The sequence below is a fragment of the Pseudophryne corroboree genome, chromosome 8 (assembly GCF_028390025.1).
Source record: "Pseudophryne corroboree isolate aPseCor3 chromosome 8, aPseCor3.hap2, whole genome shotgun sequence".
NCBI classification, from domain to species: Eukaryota; Metazoa; Chordata; class Amphibia; order Anura; family Myobatrachidae; genus Pseudophryne; species Pseudophryne corroboree.
This window is the reverse complement of record NC_086451.1, coordinates 369,944,724-369,953,593: the sequence shown is the minus strand read 5'-3', so window position 1 is coordinate 369,953,593 and position 8,870 is coordinate 369,944,724.

Sequence of the window (8,870 nt, the reverse complement as noted above, 5' to 3'; positions counted from 1 at the left end):
TTTGAGAACCGAGTAAAACCGAGTAAAACCGAGTAAAACCGAATCCGCTCATCACTAGTTTAGAGTAGTGGTTCTGAATCATTTTCCAACTGGGCACCCCCTGGCAGCCCATTTACGTTATTTGTACCGCCAATATTTGCAAAGCAAAACATCTGTAATTAATGCCTTGGGAGTAAGTAATAGAGTGGCTGCCAATCAGGGATGGATTGGCCCACCAGGACACCATGACAGATTCCGATGGGCCATTCCTATATCCCCCTCAGCCAGCCGATTCACACTCAAGCTGGGCTGGTTCACACTGCTTCCAGTACTTGCAGTTCATTGGAACGCAATCCGGAAGTTAGGCTAGCGGGCATTTCCAGGTGCTGCTAGCCATGAAAAGTGGTGAAGCTGTTCTGCCAACGGGGGACCTGGAGAAATCTAACCAGCCCAGCAGCATCCTCTCTCTGGCCCCGGAAAAAGGTCTCATCAACGAGCCCTGCCTGGGAGCAGCAGCGTAGCGATGGTCGGAGCCGGGTTCACTACACCCACCGCCACCCTAGCTCCCGCACTCTCACTGAACTGGCCAGAGTGGCAACTGAGCACTGAAGGGAACCCAGCAGGGAGGTTATTTTTAATGACATTATTTGCATTAACATGATGGTGTAAGGGTTAGGGCGTCCCCGGTCACAGTGTATGGTCTGGGGACTGAACAGGAGCAGGATGTACCTTGTTCTCAGGATGTCAGCTGATCAGGCAGCACTCACAGCCAGCCCTGGGATAATTTCTTATGCAAAGTCCTTCAACCCTATAGCTACCCTATGTCTGTCCATGATGATGGGCCTATTTATGTAATGCAGTGGCTACATATGTGGGCCCTCATTCCGAGTTGATCACTCGCTAGCTACTTTTAGCAGCCGTGCAAATGCACAGTCACCGCCCACGGGGGAGTGTATTTTCGCTTTGCAAGTGTGCGAACACCTGTGCAGCCGAGCTATGCAAAAACATTTTGTGCAGTTTCTGAGTAGGTCTGGACTTACTCAGCCCTTGCGATCACTTCAGTGTTTTTGGTGTCGGAACTGACATCAGACATCCGCCCTGCAAATGCATCGACACGCCTGCGTTTTTCCAAACACTCCCAGAAAACGTTCAGTTCCCACCCACAAACGCCCTCTTCCTGTCAATCTCCTTGCGAACGCCCGTGCGAATGGATTCTTTGTTAAATCCATAGCTCAGAAACGATCCGCTGTGTACCCATACGACACGCATGTGCATTGCAGTGCATACGCATGCGCAGTAGAGACCTGAACGCTGCACTGCAAAAAACGGCAGCGAGCGATCAACTCGGAATGACCCCCGTAATGTGGTGGCTACGTATGTAATGTGGTGGCTATGTATGTCATGTGATGCTATTTGTGTAATGAGGTGATTGTCATATAATGCAGTGCTATATGTGTAGCGCGGTGCTATACCTGTAATGTGGTGCTATTAGTGTTATGTGGTGCTAATTGTGTAAAGCAGTGCTATACGTGTAATGTGGTGCTATACATGTAATGTGGTGCTATACGTGTAATGCGGTGCTATACGTGTAATGCGGTGCTATACATGTAATGTGGTGCTATACGTGTAATGCGGTGCTATACGTGTAATGTGGTGCTATACGTGTAATGCGGTGCTATACGTGTAATGCGGTGCTATACGTGTAATGCGGTGCTATACGTGTAATGCGGTGCTATACGTGTAATGCGGTGCTATTCATGTAGTGTGGTGGCTATGTATGTAGTCAGGGGCGGATTGGCCACTGGGACAGATTACGCTGCGCTGGTCCCGTGTCTGTGTTTCACTACTTGTATGTGCTCCCTTCCTGTACTGTGCTGTATGTAGTGTGTGCTCCCTCCCTGTACTGTGCTGTATGCAGTGTGTGCTCCCTCCCTGTACTGTGCTGTATGTAGTGTGTGCTCCCTCCCTGTACTGTGCTGTATGCAGTGTGTGCTCCCTCCCTGTACTGTGCTGTATGTAGTGTGTGCTCCCCCTCCCTGTACTGTGCTGTATGTAGTGTGTGCTCCCCCTCCCTGTACTGTGCTATATGTAGTGTGTGCTCCCTCCCTGTACTGTGCTGTATGTAGTGTGTGCTCCCCCTCCCTGTACTGTGCTGTATGTAGTGTGCTCCCCCTCCCTGTACTGTGCTGTATGTAGTGTGTGCTCCCACTCCCTGTATTTTGAAACATATAGGGTTAAAAAAAAGGGGTTTGTAGAATGAAAAATCAATAAAATCAGAAGTAGATTAAAGGCATGACTGCAGTGTCAGTAGATACTGAAAGTGGGCATATCAGTCCTTGTATATTCAGATGTACGGATGTACATCAGGGAAGGGCATTGTAGCAGCATACGCATAAAGTTGCAGGTAAACATTAACATAACGTAAAGCAAAGGAGGCCCCAACTGTGCCTGTCTCAGAATCAGGATCTCTGAGGAGTGACCCCGCCCTCTTGACAGGCCCCTCCCCCTCAACAGACTCCACCCCCACTAGGGCTGCTTCCATAAATTTCCCGGGCTGGTGTTCAATCCCAATCCACCCCTGCTGCCAATGGAGGATTTCCCATTAGGCGCATGAGGCACTTGTCTAGGGGCGGCACTTGGATGCTTGTGTTGGTACAATGAGCCAAAAATGTATCAATAGCTGCAAAGTATATACACTGTACTTTACCATATGCCATCTTGAATGGAGTGAAAGCGGGTAGTATATTCACATATTGCTCCTGTAAGCTGTCCTGTTTAGTAAATATATCATAGTGGCTTTTTCTTTATTATTCTATTAAATTGGCTATTATCAAATGAGGGCTTATAACTAATCAATAAAAATAATAAAATTAGGCAGGCAAGGGGGTGGCTGTTACTGTTGTGCATGCAGCTCCATTGTCAATACCAGGCTTGTTTTGTTGTTATGGTTGGGTCCTCAAGGATTAAGTATGTAGGTAGTGAATGGTGTTTCCTGGTGCGCGCACCTCCTACCTGTGTGGTCTCACTCCTCGCCTTGGTGTAGGCTGTGACCTGGTCCCAGATCTTTCTCCTCCTTCTCCCTGGTGTTGGTTGTGATAGCCGCAGACTGTGTATGTGTGTGGGGAGGGTGGGGTGGGGGGGGGGGGGGGACTACTTGGTCTGCCATGATCCTGCAAACACATTTCCTTTTCTAATTTCTGTTTAACATAGTGTTTGACCATATTGTCAGGTTTTTTGTCTCCTCCATGGTGGTGGCACTGGCGTATCTATTATGGGTGCAGTGTATGCGGTGCACACAGGCCCATGGGTCCAGAGGGGGCCCACACCGCACCCATCTCTTCTATACCTACCTTTCCGGCGTCCATCAGTGACTGTGTGTGGACCCCCTCCTCTCCTGTAGCCGTCACTGCAGCTGCTAGCGCACTGAGCGCTAGAGACTCTGGCACAGTGCCAGAGTCTACAGCGCATGCGCAGGACTCTGGAAAAATGGTGCGGTGGCCATTTTTCATAGTCCTGCGCATGCGTTGTTGACTCTGGCACGGTGCCAGAGTATCAGCACGGAGAGCGCTAGCAGCGGTGGTGATGGCTACAGGAGAGGAGGGGGAACACACACGGAGCCTGCACACAGGTTCCCTCCTCTCTAGAAACGCTGCTGGGAGGTGGCCATTTTGTTGAAGACATTTCTATAAAGATATCCTCATTTGCAGCTACAGAGGCAGACCTCCACCCCCCCCCCCCCCCTCGCTCTGAGCCCAGTACTGCAGTCCTGGCAGCCCCCTGATGGTGGCCCTACCTCCCACACTCCTAAAACTTACTGGCAGGTTAATCAGCTTCTGGCATAAAAAAATTAACCCTAGTGTGTGTCCATGTGGTATAGTATATATATTGCAAGCTCCACTGGGGAAGGGGCTGAAGCAAGTGCTGTGTAATATATGTGCACTATATAAATAACTGTTAATAAATTAATAATAAATATAAGATACGTAGGGCAAGATTTTTCAAACCTTATAAAGAGGAGGTGTTGCCCAAAGAAACCAGATTCTAGATATTTATCAAGTATTCTATAGAAAATGATAACTAGTATAATGTACTGGCCACACACCCTTTCAGCTTTCAATTCTATCACAGATATAAAAAGAGACTATATAAGAACAGTTAGAATATATATAAAAAAAAAAAAAACCCACAGACGCATAGGGGGGAATTCAAATGTTTGAAAAGACGTTGGGTGTCTGTTTTTTCCTGTCTATTAGATAGGAAAAAACAGACACCCAACTGACTTTTAAAACAATTGAATCTTCCCCATAATGTAAAATTTGGGTAGAATAACTCATATAAATGAGTAAATGACTCAGTAAAATGGTAAAGCAATGCCGAGTCTTCCTGAGGTGTAGTTTTGGCATAGATGTCTGTCAGTGGAATGGCTTTTCAAACAAAAAACTCTTGATCTGAATCCCCTAATATCACCCATACTACTGAAGTCAAACCTTCTATCTCATAGGCCACTCCCACTTTTAAGGCATGGGGGATGAGAGCATTCTGCAAAGAAAATGACCAATGGCATTCAGTGAATACTAATTGACAGTGCTGATTATCAAGGATTGCAGAAATTACAGCGTGAAACACGACTGGACTGGCCATCTGGAAATTCTGGCAAATTCCAGAAGGCCAATGGGCCGATGCCTGCCCAGCATGCTTATATGGTAAGTGACATGTGGCCACTCCCTGTGATGCATTGGCACAACGCCTTTTCTGGGACACGTGCACATTGCAGGTAATGCTGAGGCTTTTATTTGGCCCAGACCGTTCCTAGTATGAAACATAAAGCTTTCACTAAACTCCTATAGAAATAAGAGGATACCCAGAACTTGTGAGACCAACTGTGTTTGCAGTTTTCAGGATCAAAATACAATCACCATCATCTTACTAGTCATGATTGCTCCGCCTGTTACTCAGTCGCAAGAAAGAAAGAAAGAAAGAAAGAAAGAAAGAAAGAAAGAAAAAAGAAAGACAATGCACATGCACACTCTAAACACTGAGAACAGTGACAATCAGAACAATTATTTTAAACTCTGCAATTAACTTAGAGTAAAATTGAGGTTTTTAGTATATTTTTGGCCAAAAATATGGGCCCACCTACCAAAGCCAGGTGACTTATCAGGTAGGTCCATACCATTCCTAGGGTACAAGTTCAGAGCACCTTACAGTCCAAAACTCCATCAATGCCATTCTTTTAGCATCTAGCCTTTATTTTGTTTGTATTTTGATTATATTTTTATCAATATGCGCCCTCTCAAAAATGTTCTCTGGGGGCCCAGTATTCAAGATTCATCTGTGCCACAATGACAACTGGTAAAATCTGTTGTAAAATATTAGTTGATGATGTAATAATGTTATAAGGTACCGTTAATGGATTAAGAAAACCAGCTAAAGCTTTCAGATCTTAATGGTCCTTTCTTCAGGTCTACAAAATGTTGAAAGCTTGCAATATATTCCAATTAGCCATTCAATATTGTATATTTACATTAAATTTTTTGTTTTGCTTTTAATACAAATGTTAATTGCATTCACATTTTCATTATTATACAAATACATTAATCTTTCTATTCATGGTTGCATCATTGTTGTCCTCAAATACTCTTATTTCCAGCACTGGTTGTAGAATTTCCTAGATTTTCACTTTCTAGCTAAGGCATGTCCAAACTGTGGCCCTCCAGCTGTTGTGAAACTACATATCCCAGCATGCCCTGACACAGTTTTGCTGTCATAGAATGCTAAAGAGAAAGCTGTCAGAGAATGCTGTGTCAGGGCATGCTGGGATGGGTAGTTTCTTAACAGCTGGAGGGCCGCAGTTTGGACATGTCTGTTCTAGCTCATCATCATACCTACAGTGGATCCCATCTAAAGCCGGGTACACACTACATTTTAAACAAATTTGCAGATAACGACCATTCGTTCCATAAATTCTTAAAATCGTCCATCGTGTACCCACTACACCGCTAGCGATGCGTGCTGGCAACATCCCCTGTCGTCTATATAATCTGGGGATGTCTCTAGCAATGCCATGCTACCGAATGCAGCATGGCCGTGCTCAGCAATCACGCCCCCCACCCTGTTGCTCCATTGCTGCACTTACTGATGCCGTCACCCCCAACGACCCTGTCACTCCCGATCTCGCTGGGGACACATTATCGTCTAAAAAGTGGGCGACCATTGCTGGGCAGAGAACCTATGGATCCCTATCCCAGTAAATTATGTGATAAGCAGCCCATAGGCTAATGCCATCTAATGATGGTGTTAGCTCCCGGGGCCAAACAATAAAGCAGTCCCCTAGAAATCTACTAGGGCAGCTTTTGCAAACAAAAATGGAAGACTGCATCCGAAGTCTAAGCCTTGGAGAGAGATAAAGTACCAGCTCCTAACTGCCATGTTACAGGCTGTGTTTGAAATGACAATTAGGAGCTGTTAGCTGGTACTTTATCTCTCTCCATTTTATCTCTCTCCGACGCTTAGTAAATAGACCCTTTAATATTTGAGAGTACCCCCCAAAATACCAGCCAATATTAACTGATAGAAAGGTCCTTTAGAGTGGGCTTGAGTTGACAGAAGTGCCTTCTGGATTAGAACTTAAATGTAGCCTCTATCATGAGTTCCTCTTTAAGAGTAAAATCTTAGCTGAGTTTAGTTGAGTTCAATTGAAGATCCAGAGGGTACAATAGGGGTATGGCAATTTTATATAGTGTCTGTTCACAGACAAGCTGACACTTGTACAGGAGTGATCGTACCCCAGGATCCACCACTGCTTGAGTTACACAGCTCATCACCCAATTATCCAGGGACATCAATTTAGGATGATTAAAATAACAAAAAATGTGTAACAATGAACGAGGGGGGAAAAAGTGAGCATGGTCCAAAAATCTATGAGTGTACTTTATGTGTGGACATAGTGTTAAAAAACCAAAAAAAGATTAAAAATGTTATTTCAAACAGTAAGAGATAAGACATAAGACATAAGACAGCCTATTTATATTCAATGAAGAGCCTATTCTAGTGACGCACTTACAATACAGACTGCATTCTACTAACTCATATACAATACAGAGAGAGCATTGCTAACTCATACACAATACAAAGAGCGCTCTAGTAGCCCATATATAGAACAGTGAGCTTTCTAGTAACACATATACAGAACAGAGACTATTCTAACAACTTGGAAATAATACAAAGTGCTTTGTAGTAACAGATATAAAATAAAGACAAAATGATAGTGACTTAGGGGCATATTCATCATGAAAACATTGTGAAATGAGAATTTTTCGTTTTCAGTTCTCATTCTTTCAATTGACAATTTTTGGGAAATTCATCATGCCTCCCATATAAAAATATCACTTCCAAAAAACTGCTATTTTTGCAGACTCGGGTGAGGGAGAGAGATGCAGGAGATGGAGGAGAGGGAGAGAGAGAGAGAAAGAGAGAGAGAGAGAGAGAGAGAGAGAGATGAGGGACAAAGAGATAGAGGGGAGGAGAAAGAGATGGGAGAGAGAGTGGTGAAGGAGAGAGAAAGAGTGATGGGAGAGAGAGAGTGGTGAGGGAGAGAGAGAGAGAGAGGAGAGAGAGAGGCGGGAGATAGGAGAGAGGGGTGAGGGATAGATGGGAGAGAGGTGAGGGAGAGATTGGAGAGGGGTGAAAGAGAGAGGGGGGTGGCATCCAATCCTATATAACCCTCCATTAAGATGTGTGGCGACAGGAAAATATAGGGATGGCAGGACTGCCATGCCACGTGATGTCCAGCCCCTGCAGGAGGCTGTACCTGGGCTGTGGGCATCATTGGCGGTCCTCACCTGTTAGCCGCTCTGTGGAACAGAATACCTAGTGCATGCATGAAACATATTACATAGCACCTTTACTGCTTGGCTCCCCTCACCCTATAGTTGTCGGGATCTCCGCAGGCAGCGGGCGCACCCCAAGCTGTCTGGACTCGGATCCTGAGGAGCGATAGTAAGCACAGCTGGGGTGTGGATCCTGAGGCTCGCATCTCTGAGCGGTGAATCCGAGATGTAGTTGTGGTTGGAGGCATCTCTGGGCAGCAAGTATATCCGGGTGGAAGCTCTGCAGGTCACTGGTACGATGGTACGATGGTGTCCCTAAGAAGCAGATGGATGGTGGCAGGCGATGAAAGTGGGAACCTTAGAGACGGCAAGCATGCTCCCATCCCCGGCTCCTACTGGTGTTCCTGCGAGAAGTCTCCTTCAGTGCTGCACGGCCACTGAAGTAGCTGCTGGCCGAACTTAAGAGCCAGACAGAGTTCTCTGCTCCCTGTCCTTCCGGCGCCCAGGGCACGTGACCCCCTAGTCCCCCTAGTTGCAGCCATGGTACAGGTATAATGGCTTCACAATACAGAGCCGACAAAAGTCTGTTGGCTTCGCAATGCAAACCCCAGATCTCCGGTTGCAAACAATGCGGATTAACATAATAGTTTACTTACCTGGAACTTTGTTGAATTGTCAGAGTTATCAATTGGTGGCTGGTAGGACCACTACCCAACACAGCCAAAGTGGTTGTCAGTGGGAGAATTTTTACCTCCTGCCTCCCAGACTCTAAAACCCTGCTAACCATTTATGGGTAAATAAGTTTGATTTATAATTCACTGTATTTTTTTCTATCATTTGCAGGTAACCACATCTACAGTATATGCAAAAGTGATGTGTGTGGCATCACCTAGAATATATCACACATGTGGCCTGCATATAGCTTCTGCCTGAAAGTGTCCCTTTTCTGCCAATGCTTTTAATGCTCAAGCAATGCTACAACTAACACAGGTCCATTTAGTCTCACTGTTTTCAAATTAGTAGACATTTTTGGCAGAGGTTTTTGCTTCTTGGATCCCAGCC